General features: G+C 44.8%; 1 protein-coding gene across 7 annotated transcripts in view; it reads right to left on the bottom strand.

Annotated features, from left to right (window-relative positions):
* The window catches only part of SLC29A1 (solute carrier family 29 member 1 (Augustine blood group)), an 84,449-nt gene extending 58,057 nt beyond the window's left edge, over positions 1 to 26,392 (bottom strand). For 2 of the 7 annotated variants that reach the window (XM_066618619.1, XM_066618623.1), the window contains exons 1-2: positions 25,922 to 26,392; positions 21,784 to 21,881 (exon numbers count right to left, since the gene is read on the bottom strand). The gene's annotated coding sequence lies outside the window, so the exon portion shown is untranslated. Of the gene's footprint in view, positions 1 to 21,783; positions 21,882 to 25,070; positions 25,089 to 25,921 lie in introns of those variants that run through there. The other 5 variants (XM_066618617.1, XM_066618621.1, XM_066618620.1 and 2 more) reach the window with 3 other exon arrangements.
* Positions 26,393 to 27,015: the final 623 nt, after the last annotated feature.

The following is a 27,015-nucleotide window of genomic DNA, read 5'->3' as shown; positions in this document are numbered from 1 at the left end:
GTTGGAGATCGTTGAGCCAAGGTACACAAAGTCATGGACAACCTCCAGTTCATGTGCAGAGATTGTAATGCAGGGAGGTGAGTCCACATCCTGAACCATGACCTGTGTTTTCTTCAGGCTGATTGTCAGTCCAAAATCTTGGCAGGCCTTGCTAAAACGATCCATGAGCTGCTGGAGATCTTTGGCAGAGTGGGTAGTGATAGCTGCATCGTCGGCAAAGAGGAAGTCACGCAGACATTTCAGCTGGACTTTGGACTTTGCTCTCAGTCTGGAGAGGTTGAAGAGCTTTCCATCTGATCTGGTCCGGAGATAGATGCCTTCTGTTGTAGTTCCAAAGGCCTGCTTCAGCAGGACAGCGAAGAAGATCCCAAACAAGGTTGGTGCAAGAACACAGCCCTGCTTCACGCCGCTTTGGATGTCAAAGGGGTCTGATGTGGAGCCATCAAAGACAACAGTGCCCTTCATGTCCTTGTGGAAGGATCTGATGATGCTGAGGAGCCTGGGTGGACATCCAATCTTGGGGAGAATCTTGAAGAGGCCATCCCTGCTGACCAGGTCGAAAGCCTTCGTGAGATCTATGAAGGCTATAAAGAGTGGCTGTCGTTGTTCCCTGCATTTCTCCTGCAGTTGTCTAAGGGAGAATACCATATCAGTGGTGGACCTGTTGGCTTGGAATCCGCACTGTGATTCTGGATAAACGCTCTCTGCAAGTACCTGGAGCCTCTTTAGTGCAACTCGGGCAAACAACTTTCCTACAACGCTAAGGAGAGAGATGCCATGGTAGTTGTTGCAGTCACACCTGCCGCCTTTGTTCTTGTACAGCGTGATGATGTTTGCATCCCTCATGTCTTGAGTACTCCACCTTCTCTCCAGCAGAGACAAAGGATTTCATGCAGCTCAGTGACGATGATCTCTTTGCAGCACTTTAGGACTTCAGCAGGGATGCTGTCTTTTCCAGGTGCCTTGCCAAAGGCAAGGGAGTCCAGGGCCACGTGAAGTTCTTCTAGGGTTGGTTCACTGTCAAGCTCCTCCAGCACAGGCAGGCACTCAATGTTGTTCAGCGCTTCTTCGGTGACTACATTTTCTCTGGAATATAGCTCAGAGTAGTGCTGCACCCAGTGTTCCATCTGCTGCGCCCGATCCTGGATGACCTCGCCTGCGGCAGACTTCAGAGGGGCAATTTTCTTCTGTGTTGGACCTAGGGCCTGCTTGATACCATCATACATCCCCTTGATGTTGCCCGTGTCAGCTGCTATCTGTATCTCGGAACAGAGCTGGAGCCAGTAGCTGTTAGCACATCTCCTGGCAGTCTGCTGGACTTTGCTGCGAGCAGCTCGGGAAGCACACAAGCAGGAGAAAAGGCCTGTGTCTTTTGTACCATTGCTCTCCTGCAAGTGGTATTCAGAGGAATACTGCTGCCACTAACCTCAGTGCACTGCCATCATGACTAGTTGTCCATGCTGGCATCCTCCAATAACTGGTTTATGACTTTCCTACTTAGTGGGAGACATACTTGCCAAACTTATGTTATTGTGGTTTCAAACAACCTCCATGCACTCTGGAGAGACAGGGCTCTCTGATCTTTCCTTTTTGGTTTCTTTTAACTAGCCCTCTTATTTTTCAGAAGTTCCATGTATCTCTGTTGGACTCCCTAGAAACTTTCCAATTGCATATATATTGAACTATACAGCACCATGGTTACTGTTTCCACTCACGCTAGGTTCTAGGAGGCATTTAGGATTATCTGCTGAACATGGCAGTGGGTGGAAATGTTTCAAGAGGGGCAAATTTAAACTTCATGATATCAGTCATAAGAAGAGCCCTCCAGGATTGGGTCAAAGGCCCATCTAGTCCAGCTTGCTGTAACTTACAGTAGCTCACCAGATTTCTCCAGGAGCACACAAGACAACAAGATGCCTTCATCCTGTTGTCACTCCCTTGCATCTGGCATTCTGAGGTAGCCTCCATTTGACTTCTGAGGTAGTCATCCTCTGACTCTACTCACACTTGGAGAAAGTAATTCACAAAGTACTTATTTATTGCCCTGGGGGTCAGTGAAGCAAAAAGAAGAACACACTGTATTTTCCCAAAAGGATTATGATCCTGGTAGTCTTGGTACATGTAAAAGTAATTTTCATCCTCAAGCCTCAGTTCATTGTCCACTTGATTCTCAATTCATCATCCACTTGCAAGGGATACAAGAATTTCCAAGAAAATGAATGACTCCATTGGGAATCAATTCTTGAACTCCATTAGTGGCAAATCACAGTGAAGCTGTCAATGACAGCTAGAAGCAGCTCAGCATACAGTGTAAAATAATACAACGTCCCAGTACTGGGAACTGGTCTATCAAATGGTTCTACCTTTAAACTATGCCTGATTAGCTAATGATTAGCTAAGGGTAGTTCTCTGGAATGTTTGGGGTGCAAGGAACCATCAGTGCTTGGAGAAGGGGACCCCCCCAGTTGAGAAATGCTGGTGTAAGAGGGGTGCATGGATGAGTGCTCCAGGAGACAGTGAGAAATTAGTTCACCTTGGGTCCCTTTCGGAGAGAAAGGAGGGGTAGATACAGTAAATACATAATAAATAAACTAAGAGCTAGGAGTGCTTTATGGGGTTCTGGGGATGTGATTGAGGGAGAAGATATGCTCTTTGCTGCTACCTGTACTCTGCTAGTCAACTTGTAAATGAAACAAATATTTTTCACATTTTTATACCACCCTTCCTCCAAGGAGCTCAAGGTTGTGTACATGGTTCTTTCCCTCCTTTTGTCCCTCACAACAACCCTGTGAAGTAGGTTAGGTTGAGAGTGTGTGATTGGCCCAAGGTCACCCAGGAAGCTACATGGCTGAGCCTCCATCTAAGTTCAAAACCTTGATCTAAGTTCAACACCAGAACAGCTATATCAACCTGGCTCTAACAGCACTATAACACCCCAAGACTCCAGCAATCTCTCCTTCAAAAGGAATTCAAATCTGCATAGCACTGTGCCCCAGGAACTTCTGCTCGGAGATGTGAGGAATTGGCGACAAAAAGCAACACACAGTGGATTCCCCACTCCCCAGAACTAGAAGCATTTGAGAGAAAAGCTCCCTGATTCATCAGTACACCCCCAGACCTGGAAAAACTTGATGGCAGAATTTGGAACTAATTAATTCACTCTCACTGCCCTCTCAGTAAATAAATCATTCAGGGTTCTTGTCGTCATGTCTCTTACATGGAAATCAAAGGCAGCAAATCTCATAGCTGCAATGCTAAATGTATATTTTGAAGGTAAACTCTGTTGAAGTCCACAAGACTTACTTCAGAGGGAATTGATTCAGGGCAGCTATGCAAAATACCCTAAAATTCCCTCTGCAGGCATAATGCCTCATGTACCAGAGAAGTTTTTTGTAAACAGAAGTTGGGTTAAAATTTTGCTTATATCCTGTGACTCATCTAAACAAAAATGCAGTCTAGGTTGAGAAAAGATTGTCCAGTCAAATGGAGCTCCAATAATATCTGATTCACTGACCTCAAAAAACAGACATACCCAGAAGCGCGTACACACACACCAACCATACAAACAAAAACACACCCCTTAAGCCACCAGCTACACCCAATGCTAAATATAATTTTGAAGGAACAGGAAATTTGTAAAATACACACACTTCTTACAAAACATGGATGACTAGACTGCATGTAGAAGAGTATCTCTGATCTTCACAAATATTAATTGACATAGGTTGCAATCCTAACCCCTTGTGTCAGTGCTTTCCAGAACAGGCACAGAGGTGCCAATGGGACATGTGCTACATCCTGCAGTTGGGTGTCACTCATGGAGGCCTCCTCAAAGTAAGGGAATGTTTGTTCCCTTATGGAGTTGCATATGTCAGTGCTGAAAAGCAGTTGACATAAGGGGTTAGGATTGCGCCCATAGTGTACTCAGCATGAACTGCAAAAACATGAAGGGAAACATACAACCCACTACACTTCAAGTTCTGCAGTACAGGAGATCAGAGCAAACATGACACAGGAGAAGCTTAAATGGATCCACACGTACATTTTATTTGCTTCTAAAAGCAGTCATGGAGACCTGCTAATTCAATCAATGAAACAGTGCTGGGGGAGCCGGTGTTTAACCTTCCCCCCATCTAAATGCCCCCATGGTGTTCTCCAAGAGGAGAAAAGTACTCCCTGTACCAAGTTGCCAAATAAATGTAAGCCTCACTTGCAAAGAGTTGTGGAATCACCTGCTCTTATCACAGAGGGGTCCAGCCCCTGTCTGCCCAAACTAATTCAGGACCATTTCCCCTCCCCACATCTGCTGTTCTGAACACATGCCAGGTCAGTCATTTTGGGCCTGGTGCCAAAGGGTCACTGTGCCATGGCTGGAAAGGACTCTGGGCACAGAGAAAGGAGTACAAACCCTCCAGTTATTAGGCTCCCATTAGGCATGGAATAACGCCATAAAATCAGCCAGGCTAAACATTCTGGCACAAAAGGCTACTAGTTGCATCCTCGCTAGCTGCTCGCATCCTGGCACAGCTATGGTCAGATTGCTGTCCCCAACTCTCACAGAAGAGACATTATTCTCAAGATCAGCCAAACCACTCTGCGGACATGGAGCTGAGCGTAAGGGTTCTCTCCCTGGTCACTTAACACTGACTACTGCACAGGTTAACCTGACCTTCCAAAGAAGTGGAGGCAAGGGGGTGAGGAGATATACCCAATAATACTTTCATTCATATGTGTGCAAGTTTAAACTTGCTCTTTGATAACAGAGATACGACAACTAGCCCAGACAAAAGTTAAGTTGAGCTTAGAATACTAGACTAGAATCCTTCCCCTTAACAACTAGATATGTATAGGCAGATAAATCTTTTTTTGTATGCGCCTGTAGGATAATTTTTCATGCAAAACTTCACCTATAGTCTGAAGCAGTATTATTTATTATTTATTAACAGTATTTATATACCGCTTTTCAACTAAAAGTTCACAAAGCGGTTTACAGAGAAAAAGTTCACAGAGCGGTATACAGTATACAGTATAGTCCAGACATAGATTTACCACATCACCAGCTGTTTGTGAAAACTTGGCTGGAGCATTACTCTACACCAGTGGTTCCCAACCTGTGGTTCAGGGACCACAGATGGTCCACAAGACTCTGAAAAGTGGTCTGCAAGGTCTCAGGAAAAAAAAAAAAAAGATGATTGCCTTTGATCACTTCCAGTGTCTTGCCAAGTGAGCACTTCCTCACAGACCAAGTCACCCATGATGGCTGTGGCTGTCAGTATTCCGTTCTCCACCCTTTCTGATGGTCCAGCACTTGCTGAAGTGCCAGCTGCAGAAGGGTCCATTCATTCTCAATCCTTTCTGGTAGTCTGGGGAGGAGCTCTCACTTGACAAGATGTTTCCCCATGGATCACCAGAGAGGGTAGAGAATGGACCCCTCGCAGTTGACATTTCCAGTATCTTGCCGAGCACTCCCCCATGGCATGAGCTAACAAACTGAACTGTATTTTTGTGTGGGTGGTGGGGATGGAGGGGGTTGCATGTGGTCCACGACAATTTCAATGTATGCCTTAGTGGTCCGTGGGCTCCTAAAGGTTGGGAACCACTGCTCTACACCCTACTTTGAGAAAGAAATCAACCCATGCAACTCACAACGAAAATGAAACAAGCATTCATATAGAAGAATCTGGTGCCGAATGGGATATACATATTCATCAACCACTGTAGCCAGGATTTACAAACAGTTCAACACTACCATAAAAAATAGCATCATGAGTAAACTGCTTGGGTTTTATTTGTTTTGTTTTAAATAAAGCCTGAAATTGTAGCAAAAAATCTAGACAGTCATACACAAGTATTTTGTGAGCCACACAATTGGCATGTTGCACTGGATGATACTCACCTCTTCTTGCTTGTGGGGTTTCTTAGCTTCAAGGTGGAATAGGGAGGAGAGAAGGAATTGGGCTACAGAACTAGCATCTCCACAGTGATAAAAATATAAGAACTACTTTAAGTAGCTGATTTGCATGTTGTCTTACCCTCTCTGATCTTCACACTATTCCTGGTAGGCTTATTATAAAACATTAACTCAATGACTGATGAAAGAAAGACAGCACATCACACACACACACACACACACACACACACACACACACACACACACACACACACACACACACACGTTTACTTTTATGAAAATGAAGGAGGAAATTATTTTTTAAACTTGGTTAAACAGTTGCTGAAATTCAATTCCAATATAATCAAGAAACTGTTTTTGAGCCATACAACTAAAGGAAAAGGGAAAAAAAGAGAGCAAAAAGGAAGACCTGAAACAGAACATAACATCCTTTTGATGACTCAGCTGTCTGTAAAAATAAAGAGGCAGCAGGGTCAATATTAAAAAAAAATCCACTGACAATCAACTGGCATCTCATTATGACATGATTACAATTGGAATTTGGTTGGAATTGCTGTAGGGGAAGGAAAACCCTGCTGTGCATGTACCATCAATGCCTATGTGGAACAGACTAATAGATCTGCCTTGAATTATGGTCCCCAAAATGGGTCTCTCACCCAAACACACTTCCAGATGGTAGGAGCTCTGCTGGTGGGCATCATAGCATACAGTGGGTAGAGTCTTTCCATAGGATAAAGATGATTCAGGGAACAAATAGCATATGTATTCTGGCTAACATGTAGATCAGAACTGAATTAGAGTGAGGTCTCCAAGCATCAGAGACAAGAAAGATCCAGTAAGTAACTTACCCACATGCAAAATGTTGGACCCTCCAGTGTGTCTGCAGTGCAGTCCAGATCTTTCCATCTCTGGACAAGCAATTAAATTATCGGTTTTAAAAGGGCATAGAATTGAGATGTGGGGCAGTCTGGCCCTTTCTTTGCTATCCCAGAAACCATTGCTTGTTATGCAGATACATCTGGTCATGATGGCTCCCAGAATCCCAATCCTGGATGTATGCCCAGGGCCATATGGAAACACGGAGACTGGGACTGCGGTGCTGCGAGCCACTACAGTCAGGATGGAGGACAACTGCAATTCAGAGGAGAAAGGCAAAGACTAGTTGTCCATATTTTGGGGTGTACAAAATAAAATCCCAGTGGATAACAGGAAATGTGCATGAATGACACATCCACAACCGAGAGACTGCATTAAATCAATGCGCTCTACATCAGCACAGTATTATCTGCGCTCAGATGACGTGAAGTTGGTGGAAATGAGCTACTAGGCTAGGAAGTTCTTTCAATACGTAGCAGTGAAAATAACTCGCCTAACAATGTCCATCAGCATGGTGTGGTTCCAATACCTCCCTTGGCATTTTATTTGTTTGTGCTCTTGACATGGTGAACGGCTAGCTGGAAAGTCAATACATCTAACTCTGAGCAATCTCTGTGCTTTGTGCATGGATATACAGCTAAGAAAGTTGCACACTGAAATTGTAACTCAGGGACAGGAAGACCACTTCCTAAGGCTCTATTACATCTGACTTACAACATAAGCAAAGACTGCCCTCTACTGGGAAAGCTCTCAATGCCTCTATTCAACTCCATAATAAAAGGTTTCACAGATTTCATGGAGGCCGACAAGACTTGTTGTATCCTTAAATAGAACAAGTAAGGCAGTCCATGAGACTTCAAGGGTACCATCCTCCAAACAGGACATTGTGCCCACTATATCCATCAGATGCCAATGGAGGGGCACCCTCAGGCAATAAGTCCTGCTAGAAGAGTGATGAAAACATAAAAGATATCCAAGCATCCAAGCAAGGACAATGGCATGTGACAAATGACTATCAACCCAACAAAAGTTGGTGCATGGTTTTTCTTACTACTAGGAAGGGGAGGAGGGTTTCCAGCCATTATCTGAGAACCATGATGCTCTACAAGTCAGGAGTAATAAGCTTTGTCTTTCAGGCTCTGTAAGCATAAACAAGCATACACTGTTTGCAATTCCGACATCAGTCCCTCCAGGGGCCCCCGTGTGGCCGCTTAGCCATTCACATTCCACACAATTACACTGCAACTTTCTGGCACAGAATAATCTAAATGGACCATAGGGACAGGGGTGTGGTGTGTACACAGAGCTGACACGAGAAAGTGAAAAACAATGCCAATTTTGACCAGCAGCTTATCTCTGCTGAAGTTGTTCTTACAAAGTTAAAAGATTTGAAGGTTAGGAACTTTAAATACCGTGGTTGAAATTTGAACAGTTTCACTTCATGTTATTAATTCACTTAAGACTAATAAACAGCAGAGAAGCAGATTTTGCTTCACTCTCCTGGTAGGGTAAAGTTTGTTCCCATGCATGGCCGCCACCACCAGCTCACTTCCACAAATTGCTACTCATGTGAGCCTAAACAGCACAGTGCTAAACCCTCAAACTCGGGAGTTATGGAAGGCTATAACTGAAATTCTGTTCATGGGGTGGTGCACACTGCAATTTCTCATTTGATAAGATTTTTCCATCTGGTTGCTGCAGGAGAAAAGTTGGCCTCTCACCCATTTATCCCTTCAGAACTGCAGCCATAGCAACATGCTGAACCCACTCAATGTCCCATCCTCAGAGGTGTCACCAGGGTTTGCATCACCCAGTGCACGAGCCCACTGCATCACCCCCATGATGAACCTCCTCTCATACCAGACCATAAATTAATAAATAAATTACAATATAATGCAAACAGCCTTCATGCAGTGGCATCAGTAGGACTGGTGTCACCCAACAAATCAGTAACCAACAAAAGGCTAGTGGCCAATTTGATAACACTCACACAACTGAATAACAGCCCAATCCTGTCCTCGGTGGGGCCATTGAGTGTAGCAGTGCCAGCACTCTCTACTCGGAGGGTGCCGTAAACATGCTTTATGGCACATTTACAACACTCAGCACCAGCACTAGGCCCAAATAAGATTGGGCCCCAAGTGTCCTAGCATTAGCTCTGATACATGAAAATGAGAGCTGACTCATACTAATACCTTATTGGTTCCCTGCTGTGACATAACAACATGTCAGTGGCTCTTGGAACAATCAGCCTCATTGCACAGTTTTGAGAGAGAGAAATCCACATTTTGTTACATAAGGCAATTGTGTTTTCCCTTTCTGGTTATTTGGCTATAATCTTTGATAGAATACAGTTTTCCAACACGGTTTGTTTCATTATATTCTGCATTAAATTAAATTACAATTGAATGATATGTGACATGATGGTATTATTCAAAAATTCCAAGATTTCACAATTTTGACCCTTGGTGGTGTTTCACACACACACCCAAATGCACCATCTGGTGCGGTCCGCAACCCCCCTAATGATGGCACTGCCCATTATGAACCTTTTAATGAGCTCGGAAACAGACATTCCACACTTACAACTTCAACTACATCAAGGAAGAACATCCCACCAACTAAGTGAAATAATTCACACTAATCCATTTTGGTATGTGGGCATACCTCAACTCTGGGATATGATCTGAAGGCACACAGTGGAGACGCCATGCTGAAGGCAGGTAGGTTTGGATTTGATCAGTGCACAGATGGATGACTGCCTGGGAATCCAACATGCATGTATGGAACATGAGTTCCAGAACGGAAAAAAAGGCAAAATATAGATCTGCAAACCAAGCATTCTTTCCACATCTATTTCTTGCAGGGATTTCATTTTTCTTCATCAGTTTTGTGTACAGACTATTTTGTTTCAAACTGTCCTCATGTGGCAAGAATTGTTATGCTACATCTCTCTCTCTCTCTCTCTCTCTCTCTCTCTCTCTCTCTCTCACCCAATCATGGGCAAGCCTACATCCACCACCCTTTCACCCAGGGTTCTGCCCAAGCCCTCCTGACACCTGAGTCAGCATGCCAAATGCAGCCTCCTTTACCCAGATAAACAAGCCTTTGCTTCTTCCACCCTCCAATGTTCTAGGCTTAGCACTCCCCCACCTCCCCATCTCCTCTGCTTTGTCCCTCTCCTCCTTTTCCAGTCCAATGGTTGGCAACCTTCAGTCTCGAAAGACTATGGTATAAGCCTACAGCACCTGGTATGGCATGTGCAGGGTTACAGTTGCTGCTCAGAGAGTAACAATAACAAAAAACTAGTGGCCAATTTGATGACACTCACACAACTGAATCCTATCCTCCCACTGCTATCCTATCCCCGCCCAATCCTATCCTCCCACTGAGTGCATCGGTGGAAGGAAGAGAGTGGAAAGAAGAGGAGAAGCAGTGCAGGCTAGTAGGTAGACAGAGCTGGGGTCCCTCACCAATCTGCGGACTGAAGTCACTGCTTCAGTTGGCATCATGGATGGCCCAGCCCTGCTTTTACCCCATGTGCCACAACTCAATCAAACATTTCAGCACAATAAACGAATGCAGCGCAAAATACCAAAACTTAAAGGAACTTTACCATGAGAGAAGAGTTAAGAAAAGAACTTCAGTCAAACCCAGCATCCTCTAGAACTCCTCCCTCCACCCTTAGCACTCTTTCCTCCCCCAGCACTTTATTTCCCCTTCAGGGTCAAGACATGCTCAGCACCTTTTCAGTAATGAATAGCTTAATGACGCCAATTAGCTGGCAAACAGTTACTAAGTAACAGCCTCCTTACTGCTGTACTGATGGCCCTGATGCAAGGAATGTCTTTTTTCTCCATCAGACCACTTCAGGGAATTTGTGCCTTAATGGCACCAAGACCTCCAGGGGACACAAGGAAATTACTTCTGTGCATGCTGTAAAAGCTCTGGGGGTAGTCAAAGCTGAGTAAGATCCTGTTCCAGCCTGTCATATAAAAGCATCCTGTGAGTCCAACATATGCTAACACAATGCAGTTATTCAAATCAGACCAGAGTTGCACAACCTAAGACCCATGAGCCAACTGCAGCCCCTTGGGAGCATTTCAAATAGCAATTCACTGTGACCCATTCCCACACCTTTACAGAAGCATCAGGAAGTCTACTCAAGTCCATCAAAAGTAGGAGTGGGGATAGGAGAATGCCTGACTCCTCTCTAGACCACTTGTCCTCTCTCTTGATTCTGAAAGCTCGTGGTAGAGGGGGTCCAATTTTTCCCAATTTGTTGCTGCCAGTTACCAAACACACAGAAACAGAGTACAGCAGATGAAATAATAGAGTAAGAGCTGATAGATGGGAGGTGAGGAAAGAAAAAAATAAAGGGAGTGAGAGAGCTCTGGTAGTGAGGAGGAGAGGGTGAGAGGTCTGCAGGATGCTATAGGAGCCATCTGCCTACTTGCCTGCACTGCTTTTCCCCTTCTTTCCACTCTCTGGATTGGAAAAGGAATAGGGGGGGGGTTGAAGAAGATCTGTGGGGTGCTTAAGAGAGATCTGCGTGTACGAGAAGCTGAAAGATCTGCCATGGTGCAAGAGAATGTGAAAGGCAGCAGCTAAGAAACTGAGCTGCAGCGAGTCCTGCAAAAACAAAAAGAAGGGGAGTGAGTACTGAATGGGATGTGCGTGTTATGAGTAAGGAGAACCCATGTACTGTGGAGTGGAGAGAAAGAGAGTATGGAATTGAGAAGAAGGCTACTAGAGAAATGGGTTATGAAGTCAGCACTGAGTATTAAGAAAATGTTTTTCCATAAACATAGCAACATGGCTGTCAGGAGTTAGCAAACATCTAGAAGTGATCCCTGGAGTTAAGCACCCCTCAACTAAACACATGCAGATTGCCGTGTACTAAGTCATATCACTGGTCCTTCTAACTCAGTGCTGTTTTCACTGACGGCAGAGGCTCTCCAGAGTGCTAGACTTTTCAGTCCTTCCTAGCCATATCTGCTGTACAAACTCAGAACCTCCTCTATGCCAAGTATATGCTGTACCAAATGAACTACAGTCCCTCTAACATAAAATGAGATAGGCAATCTCCCCCCCCCCCCCCCACACACATACACACCCCATCCCACCCTCTTTTCTTGGAGTCCATAGGATATCTGGTTGGTTAATATTACTGCCCCCACCCTAGGGCACTGGCACAGCAAAAAGTGGACAGACCTACTCAGCAAGTGAGATTTGCTAGAGCAAACTGCACATACCGGTCACCTCCAAGGTCATCAGGGTCCATTAGCCTGGCAGGCAAAAGCACCTCGGTAACTGGAGCCAGCCTCCTGAAAAGGAACTGAACTCTAGAGGGAGAGTTACAACTTGGCCTCAGCCAAACTGAACAATGAGCTGGAAACCATCAGTGAGCAAAACATCCACAAAGAGCCAGCACAGGTGTGGTGCTCCTATCACAGAAATATTTTCACTTGTAGCTGTGTGTTAAAGTAAGTCTTCCATCTCAAGGCTTCCTTGCCCTAGGATACCTAGAGATATCTCCAAAACATATCCTATTTACTTTCAACTGAGACACAATTAAAACAACTGAGAAACAGAATAGTTTTAAGCCATTTCTGCCCAACGCTGCATATACGCAACAGGGACGAAATGTGTACACCTGTAGGTTGGGCACAAATGGGTTAAACACAAACATATGCTTGTTCCCAATAGCTAAATCCTCAGCAGTTCAATAGTGGAGCTTTCAGAATCAGAGGGGTAGGTTACAGTGTTTTCCTAGTTCAGGAAACCTGGGCAAGGAAATGTGGCACAGATCCAGGAGTGCTTATAATGCTGTCCTCGGCTGCCAAGATAAAGCAGGACCAGCTGGGAGATGTTAGCAGCAGCATGCAACCGCCTGAAAGGATGAGGTGTGCCAGCAGGGCCCTGCAAAAGACTCATCCTCTGTGCGGTATCATTCAAGCACAAGAAAACTTTTAGGGCATGACCCAGCACTTACTTATTGCAAGGCTACGCTCCATTAACAGAAAATGGCAGAACATTCACCCAAGACAAGAGCAGGATCTGACCTCTGATGCTATTTCAGCTTTTTTCATCCCACCATTTAGAAACTATTAAGATCCAAACTCAAGCTGTCATTTCAGAATATGTATTTTATATATCAACAAAAAAACAGACCATTCCAGCCAAGGAATTTGGAATTCAATTCCAAAAGAAAAGTGAAATCATAAACTAAAGTCTCAGGTTTGGTCAATTCTAGTAATTTTCCAGCAGCTTCTGCCTCAAGGAAATTACACGGAACATCTCTGTGGGGGATATCATGGCCCTTCACACCAGCTGCTGATTACACAGTAGGAGTCACAGGCTTGAAAGGGGAACCCAAGATGAACACTCTTACAGGCAGACTTCTCGAATGGATTTTAAAGGGTGTTTTTAGATTATAATTTTTAGGGCAATAAATTAACATACAGTTCTTATTCATTTGTAGCAGCTATATATTTTAATAAGACAACTCTTCTGATTTTTGCTCAGCACTTAAAATAAAACAAAAACCCCAATCAAACCACCCCAACCAGCACTCTCCTACTTAGGGGCTGGGAAAGTGCTAATTACCACCTACAGCAATGTATATGATTCAATGTTTTGAAAGCTACTTGAGAAGCAACTCCTCATACAATGGACAAACAACAAGGCATGTATCTCATATAAATACTTTGTTACACCTGATCCTCTCAATGCAGAGTTTTGTGGGACACTCAGATGTGGGATATCTCCTCTAAAAAAAGGAGAAGAAGTCCAAGTTAGAACTCTACAGCCACACAGCTTGATATACAATTAATAGTGGTGATTGGAGGTGTGATGAACCAAGCTACTTCCCAGAAGTTCAATTACAGTCCAATTGTATCCTGGACCTACCACAGCAGATTCCATGATCCGCTGCCATAAATATGGTGGTGTAAATGGCCTACTGCTGTCAGGCACTCTAGAGCTGCCAGCACAAACAGCCAAAGGCTCTGTGCGCCTACAAGGAGCCTGCCCTTAGGGGCAGGAGGTCTGGTCTAGAGGGTTGAGCCTCTGTTTGCCTGAAGATAACATCCGAAGGTCGCCTGTTCGAGGCCACCGGCACCGTGCAACCTTGAAGCAGCTGACAAGCTGAGCCGAGCTATTCCATCTGCTCTGAGTGTGGGAGGATGGAGGCCAGATCAGAAGGAAACATCTGAATTGTTGTAGCTCTTGAAAGACAGAGCCTTCTTTCAATTGCAAAAATCCCTACGGGGATTTAAATTAGCCTGCCTATGTAAACCGCCTTGAATAAAGTCTGAGGAGAAATCTGAGGACCTAGAAAGGCGGTATAGAAATACCTGTATTATTATTATTATTATTACCCAGACCATACCAGTGCAGGCAAAGTGGCAACCGGGACAGGTCATGGACAATTTGGGGAAGGAACTGGGGGTGCTTTCAGGGTGGAACTTGAATGATCTTGAACGCCAGATCCTATCTCCCTCTCCAGGCCTGGACCCACCCTCCTGACTGTTCTCAGGCTTACACCAGAGAAAGAGCTGGCTTGGTTCCAAGGAGAGCCATAGACAGTCAGGCAGTCTATGCAGAGGAAAGTATAAAATATACATCTCCCAAGTTATCTGGACACACCCTCCCAAAGTAGCATGCATCATGCATTGGCAGCGTTGCAAGCTATGGACTGTGGGGGATAGGAGTGGGCTGCTAGTCAGCAAATTCAAAATATTCTTGTAGAGTTCTGATAACAGACACAAACCCCCAAAGGAACAATCAGAAAGAGTTCATGGTGTATCTACTGCTCAGCCCATGGAAACAAGACAGAGCTGGCAACTGCCCAAATGAATAGCCAAGTGAAGCTGATCTGGATTCCTTGGCAAGAGTTTTGATGCTGAGGAAAACACAATAGCTTGCTAACATCATGAAGCAGCAGAGCAGCTCTTTTCCTAGTATTCCAGAAAAATAAATCCCAAGAAATGCTCAGCATCACCTGCAAATATGTACCTGACAAATTGGCACTTTTATCTTGATTGGCTTTGCCATGCAGTTGGGGAAACCCAGGTCCCTCTTACCATACAGAGAAAGAGGCCAACAGCAGCAGGCCAGTGTTTTTCCTAATTTCTCCTCCCAACATATTTACCCCATTCTACCTTGTGCAAGAAATTACAGCCAAAATAAAAGTAATGTAGTTGCAAAAATGCCTTGAAGACTTCATAGCCAAATAGGAAGTTTTGCAATCTAAATCTTAGTCTAGGATTTCAACAATCACTTCCCCTCTATAGGTAAAGGTTTTCTTGGCTCCTGATATGTCTGCAAATGAGATAATGTGTCCAGATGAGACTAGGGTCGATGGCTATCTTGGGTATTGCCCAAGGAATGAAGAGTACTTTGGCAGCTTGGAAGTTCAGATGAGGTCCTGTCCCAAGCCATCTTCATCCCCCATAAAGTTTTGTGCATTGTTTCCACAATGAATTTTTTTAATATTCTTTTCCCCCTTTTCAGGAACATTCCAACTCAGTAAACCTTCCCTAGCACTAAAATGATAAAAGTGCAATCCTTGGACCTCAGGTATTGATCATGCTATAATGTATGCTTGCTCTCACAAAGAGCCTGCAGATAACACAGCCTTCAGTGTAAGCCACAACGGAGTCCCCACCCCATGCAAACACAAAGTGTCACTAATAAGAGCCTGAAAAACTGGGACCAACCACACTTCACTCTGGTCTGCTGCCAGTAGTCCCTATTTAGTGTTCTACTTCCAGATGTGATATTACGACAACATTTCTCTGGAAGGGCTGAGGTAGACCATTTAGGGGTAGTACTACAGGGCAACAAAGTAGCAAAAATTATTTTAGCATATTGTTACATGTTTACCTATTGGAGGCATCACTTGGATTTTCTGCCTCAGGTACCAAAAATCTCAGAGTTTCTGCTTTCCTTCTAGCCACATCCCTCACCTTGGCCTTTATGAGAGTTCATTCCGATTTTTAAAAGTCTGTGAGTTGACTTTATGCAAACATACCACTTCACCACACAGACAGCTCACTTAGTTTTTGATCTCTCTAGCTCAGTGATTTTCAGTCTTTTTCATCTCAGGGCACACTGACAAGGTACTAAAATTGTCAAGGCACACCATCAGTTTTTTGACAACTGATAAGGCACACCATACTGTTGGAGAGGGGCTCACATCCCCCAATGGCCCTACTAATAAATTACCCTCCCCCAAATACCCGCGGCACACCTGCAGACCATTCGCGGCACACCAGTGTGCCATAGCACAATGGTTGAAAATGGCTGCCTAGCTTGTGGACGTTTTTTCTGGCTTTACGTAACATTGGCTACTTCCCATCCTTGTCCCTAGGTACAATTTCCTGACAATATTTTTCTTTAAAAAACAAGAACATGTGACATGGAAGTTAGAGATTGGTGTACAAGTACAGTACTGTTTTAGGAGAAAAGCAGTTAAGCACCAGCAACTACAATCTCAAAAAAGTAAGTACATATGTAAAGGAAACGTGATTTCTACTGAGAGAAGAAAAAAGTAATGAAATGAAACAAGACACATCTGAGCCTCCCAGGTGCCTTCAGACACCATGAAATGCAAAGCATGGCAAAAGGAAAAGAGGTACCAGTCCCTTATGCTTCCCCAAGCTTCTTGGAAATACCAGAAGAGAATTTTGCATGTGTTCCCGAAGGTACAGGAGGTGTCTGCATCTAAACACTGTAGGAAATTTGCATCCCTGCATGGGGGAAGCTTAACAAATTCTGCTTTGGACACTACAAAGCAAACCAGAAAAGTGAAGTGATTTATGCTCTTGTTCTCTCCACCCCGACTGCTAACATTATAATAAATAAGCAGTATCCTAGCTAAGAGACAGAGCTGGGAATCAAGAGTTTCCCAGCTCAAATTCTGCCCCTGCTGTGTGTTCACTAGGTGGTCCAAGGTAAGCCCCTTCATCCTATGAGGCTCAGCTCTCCAGCTGCAATTTCATAATAATACAGTGATTGCCCTATAGCAGTGGTTTCCAAACTTCCTGTGGTCAGGGCGCCCTTCTTTTGCAGTGACCTCTTCCTCCCAGATCTCCTGGGCACTGCCATCTTGGATCGCCTAAGACCTTGCATGATTATTACACAACCCAAGATGGCGGCACCTAGGAGAGCCAGGACGAAGAGGCCACCAAGGACATATCACGGCGCCCCTGTGAGTTCGCCATGGCACTTTCAGGCGTTGCAGTGCACAGTTTGGGAACCATTGCCTTATAGGGCTGCTTTAAGGACTACGTCAAGATAATATATGTGAAGCACTTTACACACTCGGAACAATGTACAAAAGAATTATTATACCAACCTCACTTTCTTGCAAATGCTTCTTTTCACTAAGTAGGACTTTAGGCTAGGCTTGCTCACCTGTTGTCTCAGTTTCCCCTTCTTATGCTCATTTATCTTTGTATTGACTGGAAGAGGGGGTGGGACCAGCGGAGGCCTCCTCCGCTCAATCCTATCCTTTGTGTTGGGCTGCAAACCCCGACAAGGAGCTTCTCCAGTCTGTTGTACTGGCAAAACAGCTGGTGCAGGCTCGAGTAGCTCCATTATGTGAGTAAGCACACAAGGGGATGAATGTCCCCTTCCCATGAAGAGACCTTTGGCAGCCTCCACGAGGCAGCTAGATGCAGTGGTAGCCCTTTTGGTGCCCGTGTACTTGGCACCATCGCAGCAGGCAGGACTGGGTTGTTAGTAGTTGCAGTTAAGTATTATCCGTATTGGCGCAGGAGGGCCTTCAGTTGGAGGTCAATAGCAAACGACCAAAGGGCCGAATGAAGCAGCGCTGGCTTGACACGCTGCACAGCGACATGAAAATCACCCGCCTACACCCGGACCAAGCCCGCAACCGAGAGAAATGGCAACTCCGATCCAAAATAGCAGACCCAGCCACCACATGGGACAAACACTAAAGAAGAAGTTTTATACTCCATTACTCTTTCTGTGTATCTTTCTATATTACTATATATGTTTATATATTACTATATTATTTAGTAATATATATATTACTAAATATATTCTATATTTTTATATACTCCATTACTCTGTGTATCTATATTTGTGGTACAATATTGGTGCTTTCTATGTCGTAAAGAATAAGAATAAACTTTAAAAACATTTCTTAGCAGCACCACAGGTGTGGCCATCACATAACATTTTTCTACTAGAGCAGGGATCTCCAAACTTTTTGGCCAGAGGGCCGCATGAAATATCTGGCACAGTGCTGAGGGCCGGAAAAAACTTTAAATATAAAATTTAAATAAATAAATTAGAGATGGAACTTAGATGAATGAATAAATGAATGAGTGGGCTCATTCACTTAGCCTCTCCGGCCCTCAGAACACCCTCCAGATGCAATCAGAGCACAGCTCTGGTCATGTTCAGTTGAGTGGGCCAGAGGCTTTCAGGGGACAAGAGGCTGGCTGTGGGCTAGATAGAGGCTCGCTGCAGGCCGCATCTGGCCCCCAGGCCGGGGTTTAGAGACCCCTGTACTAGAGCCAGGTGGGTTTGTTGCAAGATTGTGTACTGGCTCTATAAGCATGGATACCTTTGGCCTATCCCCTCTTCTCAGATGTTGTAGAAGCTACTGCAGTTTGAGTATTTTACTTGAGAGGTTTGGGGGTGGAAGGAAGAGCTGAGAAACTGTTTGGTTCAATTTATTTGACTGTTAGTTTTAATTTGCTGACTCGTGTTGAATCTATCATGGTTTTTGTTGCCATGACAAGTATATGTTGTCATATATATATGACAAGTATATGTTGTTCTTCTGGTTATCACTATTTTTATAAATACTGTGTACCCAAAATGCTATTTTTCAGAGTGACTGTTATTTATATTTCCATTGCTGTCTTATTGCTTATCCTGTTACTCACTTCAGTTTTGAAAAGAAAAATGGGGCAGATAAAATTAGATGCCAGAGAAAAGACAAGCTCAAGTCCCATTGACTGTGTAATGAAAAACAAAGTGAGGTGGTGGTGGTGGTGGTGGTTTACTATTTCTGTCAGAGACTGCAAAGAATCAGAGGAAGAGAAAGGTTGACTCCACAAAATGATATGCAAAATCCTTCCTTCCCTCTCTCAGAAATTGTTGACACTGAATATAGTCCAACATATAATCCTTAACTGCTGATGACTCAGATGACTGACTGAGGCTTGCTTCTCAGAAAGCAGCAAATGAAATGGTCAACCACTGTTTAAACTCTCATGTCAAAAGGAGAAGCTTACATGATTGAATGCTCTTTCTATAAAAAGAAACTCTTCCTTCCACTACTAGCATCTCAGGAGAAGGGTTCTAGTTTAGCCTTCTCTCCAACATTCTAGGTTTCCTATGCAGAGATATTTTAAAAACAAAAGAAAACAGAGCATGGAATCCTGTAAAGTCTCACCATGGTCTGAAGTGGTACAGTTGAAATACTAGTATTCCACTTCATCTGCTGTTTGTGAGAAAACATTATGACCGTTATTCATATAGCCCTTTAGAGTATCTGAAGTACTTCAAGTACATTATGTTGTTGTGATCCAACAATTTTGTGAGGGGAAGTAGTAACCTTATCCTTGGAACAGGATAACCTTATCCTTAACCTTATCCTTATCCTTGGAATAGAGAATTCGGTTCCCATAAGAACATGACTTCACCTGATACCATCTAGCAAGTTCATATAGGCAAGATCTGAACTGGGGACATCATGTTATGAGCTTCCCAACCACTATTCCATACAGTGGAACAGCAGGTACTGTTGAGTCAACTAAGGCAATTCTCCTTCATTACATGAGAAGCGCTCCTACCCAGACATTATGGCAGGGTAAGAGGCTCATTGAAAGCAACTCCCTCCAAGGCAACAGCTGTGAGGGCCTTGCTTGTAGCAGAGCATTCTAATAAGCCTCTTCTGGGTGCAATGCACGTAATCAGCATGGAATCTATATCTTGCATGTGCTCAGAGGCTGAAGCACTGTATATACATCTTTCAGTAAGGAAGTGCATACCAAGAATATCCCCCACCTTCACTTGCCTTCCCTGGCTTAGACAACCCCTTGCCCAAACTTTGCTTCCATCTTATAGAAATTAGGATCTTTGCAACACCACCTGTGCAACTTCCAGGTTAATTTAAAATTGGTTGGGAAGTCTTCAGACAAAGAGTTCTGTCACCTATTAGCTTGAATAAAGGCCTATCAAATCACTGCCGTACTTCCTGGGAAAGGCCTCTGGGAAGTGGGTTCTATCCATGACAATTAGATTTCAGGGTGTTTCTAATATTATCATAGCACATGCTTTCAATATACACCACCACAAGTACCTCATTGACTTGGATATGTATGCTCATGTCCTCAGCAGGCTCAAGTTCACAGTGGGCAAAGGAATACTATGTTATGAACATTGGGCTACTTCCCACTCTGTGCAAAAGGTCAAATTAGACTGAAAGCTGTATAATCATCAATGTGAAATTCTCCAGCTCATTGTAGACATTTCAGAAACGGATTCCTGTGTCTGAAGTGAAACTTAAATTCTGAAGCGAACTTGTCCAATTTCAGTAAATATCTGATAAAAAGATTTGAGGAAAGGGTTGAAAGAATAAAATAATTTTTGACTTTAAAGTGCCAAGAATGAAAACAACTCAGGACTGTCTTTAACTGGACCAGCACCCAAACCAACTCAAGGGTCAGAAAGCAAGAAACTGTTGCTAAGCAGTCAGATTGGGGTGAGAGAGAAACTATACCATTCCCTAGCAAGGATCAAAGAATCACGAGGCACATGGAAGAATGGATTACATGGTTTATAGAATTAAGTGCTCTTGCCAGCACTATGTATGCTGTAAGGAAAAGGATGGGCAACACTGCAGTGAACGTGTCAAAAGGCGCTACAATCAATGGAGTAGCAGCTCTGGCTCGACCCAATTCTCTATTGTTCTATTTCACATGGAAGGATACAAGGTTACCTATTCATGTGACCCTTTGGACATAGAGTGAACTCTCAATTTAACAGACTGATGGGGAAAGGGGTGTCCATTAATGTTAAGAGTCTATTAAATTCAAATGCACTGAAGTCAATGGAGCTGAGTATGCACAAAACATACATGATTAGTTTTTAAATGAAACAGAAAATGTTCATGGTTTCAGAAGAAATAGACTCAACATCCATTTAATTGAGGGTTCTCTGTACTATATATTGGAATAAATCTTTCCAATGCTGATTTTCAGCCACTTCTGCTTGCAGATAGCGTGCTTGCTATGTTCATGTGCTGCTATGCACACAATTCAATTTTTGGCCCGCCACTACAAGCATGACTTTTCAAAGTCTGCAGTGATGTGACAGAAGCCAAACTCTGGCACACTGGCAGGAGCAGCACCAACATCATCTTCTACATGATTAAAGAAGTTGAGCTTCCACATGTTGAGAAAACTATAATCAGGACATATTAGGAGAATACACTTTCCACGTCAGCTCTTTCTATAGAACTTTACAACACAGAACTGGTGGTATAGGAAGGAAAGCTGGGACGTAATTTTTCTATCAACCTAGAGCCCAATCCTATGCATGTCTACTCAGATCTAAGTCCCATTATAGTCAATGGGGCTTACTCCAGGCAAGCTTGGATAGGATTGTCCTCTAAGTTTTCATAAATTTCTTAAGGTTGAAAATTACCTCTAAAGCAAGAACAGCTGAAGAAATTATGGAAGACCTTTTTCACCTCCAAAGTAATCCCACTAACTTTAATGTGCCTATTACATCACCGTCATGCTGAGGAGTACTGCTTTAAGATGGGCTTTCTATCTTCCATAACAAATTTACAAAGGCCGCTCTTGGAGAATGCAACTAGGATGAACAATGCTTACTTCCATAAGTGACAGGTTTTATCTAGCATTGCTTTGCTATTCCCAGTATTTCTGCTGATGCTGCAATTTTCTTACAAAGGAGCATGTAGGCAATATAGCAGTTTGGCTTACAAAATCCATGATGATAATTCTTTGTGGGCCTGTAAATACAATCCATGCAATCTTGTCCAACAAGGAACAAATTGGATGGTCTCAGCCTGAATTCTTTTCTGTAAAATGGAAACAAGTGTAGGGTGAGGACTCAAAAGATTATAAAACTCTTTTCAAATGTAAATGAATATTATCATCATAATCTCAGAACAGATTATCCAGAACAAATCTTAATTGCTGCCCAGAACTCTCCCCACATAGGAATGATTTACTGCTATAGGAATATCCTCCCCCCCAAAAAAATCATTTGACTAGTTTACACAGCAGCTAACAAACTTGCTGAAAGTCACTGCTAGGTCACATGACTGAGTAGTTTACAAAGTTGCAGAGTTTATACTGTATGGGGACTAAACCTAAGTTTCTCATATTCTAGTCCAGGCAGAGCCTCTGAGAGGAATTTTATCACGGGGGTACCTCTTTTATCAAAGAGGGAGGAATTTTATCCCTCTTTTATCAAAGAGGGAGGAATAGGGAGGGGGCAAAACAAGGCAGGAGGAAGGTCTTTGGAGACCAGGTCTACCAGGCCTTTGTTGCATTGGCAGCTGGATGAAGTAATACGGAAAACCAAACACATTCATAAGTCTCTCTAAAATCTTTCAAATATAGAAAATCATTTCAGAAAATTAGCATCATATTATTTAGCCTCACACTAGGATGGAAACTGTCCTGTGTGCACCAAAATGTACTTCTGCAGCAGCTATAGTCCCGCAGCTGTGTTTCTGAGTTCCTATATACACTCCTTCATGGTAAGCTGATTCAAAAGCCAAAGAGCTACTGCAGCAGGCCAGTTTCCCCCCAGATTTGACACTGTGTTAAAGAGTGTCATGTATGCATTCCTTGGCCCAGCACATATGGCTTGTGCAGCCACTGCCACCACACGCCTGCAATAGTGCCCCCAGCATCCCACATGGGCAGCAAATCTGTGTGAGACTGGAAAATGTAAGATCCCAGGAAAATTTCAGGCACCTTCCTTTGGCTCCTGAGCTCCCTTTTGGACCCTGGGCCTGGGTCAGATTAACCCCTTCACTCCCCTCTCATGGTTCCTGAGTTCAGGGATGTCAAGTAATGAAGCATGGGGCCCTGTGGTGCATACAAGTAACCATTTCTCTCTTTCTTACGACAGGTAGTTCAATCCTGTATTAGTTTAAGAAGAAAATACACAGTAGAAAAACTACAATAAGATTTAGTTTTTCCACTATACTACTTCTTTCTTTGGTTCCATTTTAAATGTACTGTTTTTCTTTGCAATGTGTAAATCTTGCTTTTTGTTATCTTTTATATGTAATTTGTATTTTTACATGTTTTTGAAATAAGAAACTGTACTATAGTACCACGTGTGGAAATCTGGACACTATACGCAAAGCGGTTTGTACGCTCAGAAACCACATTACATGTCAAGTATTTCCTTACAAGTTTCTTGGAAGAAGGAGAGAGAGAGAGAGAGAGAGAGATCATCTGTGAAATGCTAAATATAAACATTACAAAACTGGGAGGACATCAAGGTAGGATCTGTGGGCTGAATATTCCAAAAAAGATGTGCAAAAAAACCCAGCAATAAAGAAACAACCCATCCACATTAAATCCAGTTATTGCCATGTACATGTAAGCCTTCCTAAAGCCCTCTGCTGTGTTTTTTGCATAATAAACTCTAGAACGATTTTGTTACTGGGGAAGAGCCCAGGAAGAGTCTGACAACTATGAATATCTCCAATGTGTGTAAAATCACACACACACACACACACACAATTCTGCAGTTTCACAGAGCTGAGCCCACAAGAGCTAGGATTACTGTGGCCTTACATTCCTACAACTGCCAAAGTGGCAGCAGTTGTCAGATTCCGATCATGGCTTTAGGCAACAACACTTCTCCACAGGTGCCAGGTGCTGTTCAGCACAATGAACAGCAAATCACAGATGTCAGCCGAAGCAAGCAGCTTGCCTTTGCATTCCTGCCAGAGCTGTGTTGTCCAAGTTTGGGCTGGACTAAACTTGGCAAGGAGGGGCTTGCAGATAAGGCACAGGTGGCATCTATATTTACCCAGTAATGCTATGGATTCCCACCCCAAAGATCTTGCAGGACAATTTATGTAAAGGTGAAGACAAGAACCACAGAGGTAATCTATTGTGTAAACTATGGGAAATCTTGCAAAACATGTGAAAAGAGCCATAATTTGCATAAGAGGTCATCACCCCAGTTCTTGACCCCACCACTTATTTGCTGACAGCTGTCATAAGTAGCCTGACTCTGCAAGAAAGAAAAACGAGGAAGACAGTTGAAGGATCTTCCCCAAGGTGACATAGCAAATCTGCAACTGAAGTTCTTTAGAGGACATAGGGTTACTGCAATCAGGGCCAAACCAGGCATGACATTTGCAGACCTTTGTTGAACCTGGGGCCTACACCAATCATATGTACACTTACACCTATATATGTAAATAGGGGTGGGTCCAATTTACAAAACAAAATGCACACACTGACAAAGGGGAGAGTCTATAATCCAGCAAGAGAGAAAAATAGGTTAAGGGACCAGGGGAAGAAAAGCCACAACTGCATCCTCTTTTGCTGTTGCAGAAAAATATACAGTACTGTATATTTTAAAAAGTCTCCAAATTATAACCTATCAACCATAATTATTTGCACCCTTACATCTTTATGTTCTGTCCAGACTGGGAAATACAATCCAGGAATTCAACAGTTTTCAACACTACTTGGCCTGACCTGGGAAGATGAAAGGACACAGTGGGGCATAGTGACCCTGGAACCCCTCCCCAAACACAGAGGAACCAAAATACCCAGCAAACAGGCATCAAAAGTGCTGTGTGCTTAAGAGCTTTGCATTCAAAGCTTCGACCTTGAAAAATGAGAGAACTATGCACACAGCCCTGGAGCCACAAGGACAAGAAGCTGCAAAGTCTGCTACCATCAGGGCCACTTGATCAACCTGGCTACTCCCAACACATACACCTTGTTTACATCAAGATAAGAGACACAGATTGTCTCTGTTCAGATTGTCTCAATTGTAGATTGAAAACACAGCACATGAGAGGCTAAGGTACACTGCTTAGTCAACGTTTAAACCTGTAGGAAGATGCATCGTCAACAATTTCACTGTTACCTGCAAAGTTCCTTACCACGAGCAATACACACTCACTATCATAGCCTGTGCTTTTGCTGCTCTGTGCCATTCAGATCTAAGCAAGCAGCTGTCACCAGCCATTTCCACAAAATCCCCCAGGTTAGGAAAATACCTCTTTTAGAAGCCACCAGGATTCACACTGCAGTTTCTGAGCATGCAACAGCACAGAATCTTTTCCAGTGGGATTTCTCTCCAACACAGTGGCACCGTAAAACAAGATATTCAATGCAGACTCTGAGAGTGACCTGCTAAAGCACCAGTCCATGTTAAACTGAGATGTTAAGAGAGATACTATGGGCGGGCAGTAGAGTTCGGACCTGGATTCAGGCTTCTGGGGGCTTCAAAGGGGGCCAGGACAAGATGAAGGACACACATAACAAGAAAGACTGATATGAAAATTGAGAGACTGCAACCGCCTGAGAAAGAGCAGGCACTTCACCCATTTTTGCCCAGCCCACAGGTGTACACATGGTGTCCCTGCTGTGTATATGCAAGGTTGGGCAGACGCCAGCCCCGCACAGAGCTCTCCAGCCTCGGCAAGCAAAGTGTCTCAGACCAACCACAGCTGCCCTTGGGGCCCTGGCTCAGGCTCACTTGAAAGCTTTCCCCAGCCAGATCCAGAGGGGATCTTAACGCCCCCCTCTGCACAACCCAAGAGCAGGCACAGGAGAGCCTGGCACCGCTGCCCTTCGCTGCCTGCCTCCTAATCTCTCCCGCCACACGCACGAGATCGCATTCTTGGACTCTGCGATCATCGATCACAAGACGCGATTACTCCGGGGATCCGCAATCACAGGGGGGGATCGGGGAGCCCTCCTGTGGCCCCCGCAAAGCAGGCACCGGAGAGGAGCACGCGGCGTGCAGGGAGCTGGGCAAGGGAACCAGCCCCAAGGCGGGCGCCCGAGGCTGCAACCCGAGCCGCACTTTCCTGGGAGTCAATCTCATTGACCCAATGCGACTTACTTCTGAGTAGACGCGCCTAGGACTGGGCTCGAAGACCCCGAAGCACAGACTTCCCTTCCTTGCAGCAGATGACTTTTCTGGGGAAGCGGGGGGGGGGGAGGGAGAGAGGCGCGGCGTGCGCCGGGCCAACAGAGGAGCGGGCGCGGGGGAGGCTCCACCTTGGCGCGGTGACCTCTCGGGCCGTCCTCGGCCAGGCAGGAGAGCTGCAGGCGGCGGTGCGGGGCAGGGCTGCAGCTGCGGGGCGTCCTCCCTGTTCGCAACCTGTAGCCTTTCCCCGCAGGGCGCGCAGCCGAGGGCGGCGGGACGGCGATGGCGCTCGCTTACATGATGCTGTTGCTGTTGGTGCTGCTGCTGCTGCTGCCGCCAGGCTCCCCGATCGCCTCTCCCACCTCCAGCACGCCGGTCCCGACCAGTCCTGCGGGAGAGCCGGGCGCCCGCGGAGCGCTCACCAGGTCCTAGTGCTCCAGGAACTGCTTTCCCCCCGGGCGCCCTTGGAGGGCGCTGCTGCCTGGCTCGGGGCTGGTGGACCCAGCGCACCCGGATGCCTCCGAGCGCTGGCAGAGCCGGCCTCCCCTCGCCCTCCCCGGCTGCTGCCACGTTCCTGTCCTCGGGCAGGGGCAGCGTGGAGGCGCAACAGGCAGAAGTGCCACCGGAGAAGCCCTGCCGCCCTCTCGCCATCGCAGGTCCCCACTCAGAGAAGTGGCCCGCGTGGAATGGCTGCCTCTTTCTGCAGTGCAAAGAAACCGCAGCGCCCCCCCCCCCACTCCTGCAAGAAGAAGGAAGGGCTCCCAGGACAGCACTGAAATCTCCTGGGGGGCTTGAGTCCATCTAGAACACGAATGTCAATAGGAATTATAATAAAGCGTTTGGATCCTTCTTGAGCAGGGGTGCCCTCAAGGACTGCCAACCCAACCTGTGAGGAGCTCCCAGTCTCCAGTGGGCCTTTGGATACTTGCTGGAGCCCGTGCTGGCTGATGCAATTGCTTTCAATGTGAGGGTGACTGTTCAACCTCTTGCCTGATCTGTGGGATGAGAGCTCCCTCCACTGCTTGCTTTTTCACATCTGTGATGCAGCGCGGCAGCAAAGGAAAGGT

The sequence above is a fragment of the Tiliqua scincoides genome, chromosome 1 (genome assembly GCF_035046505.1).
Source record: "Tiliqua scincoides isolate rTilSci1 chromosome 1, rTilSci1.hap2, whole genome shotgun sequence".
NCBI lineage: Eukaryota > Metazoa > Chordata > Lepidosauria > Squamata > Scincidae > Tiliqua > Tiliqua scincoides.
This window is presented reverse-complemented; position numbering and strand designations above follow the sequence as displayed.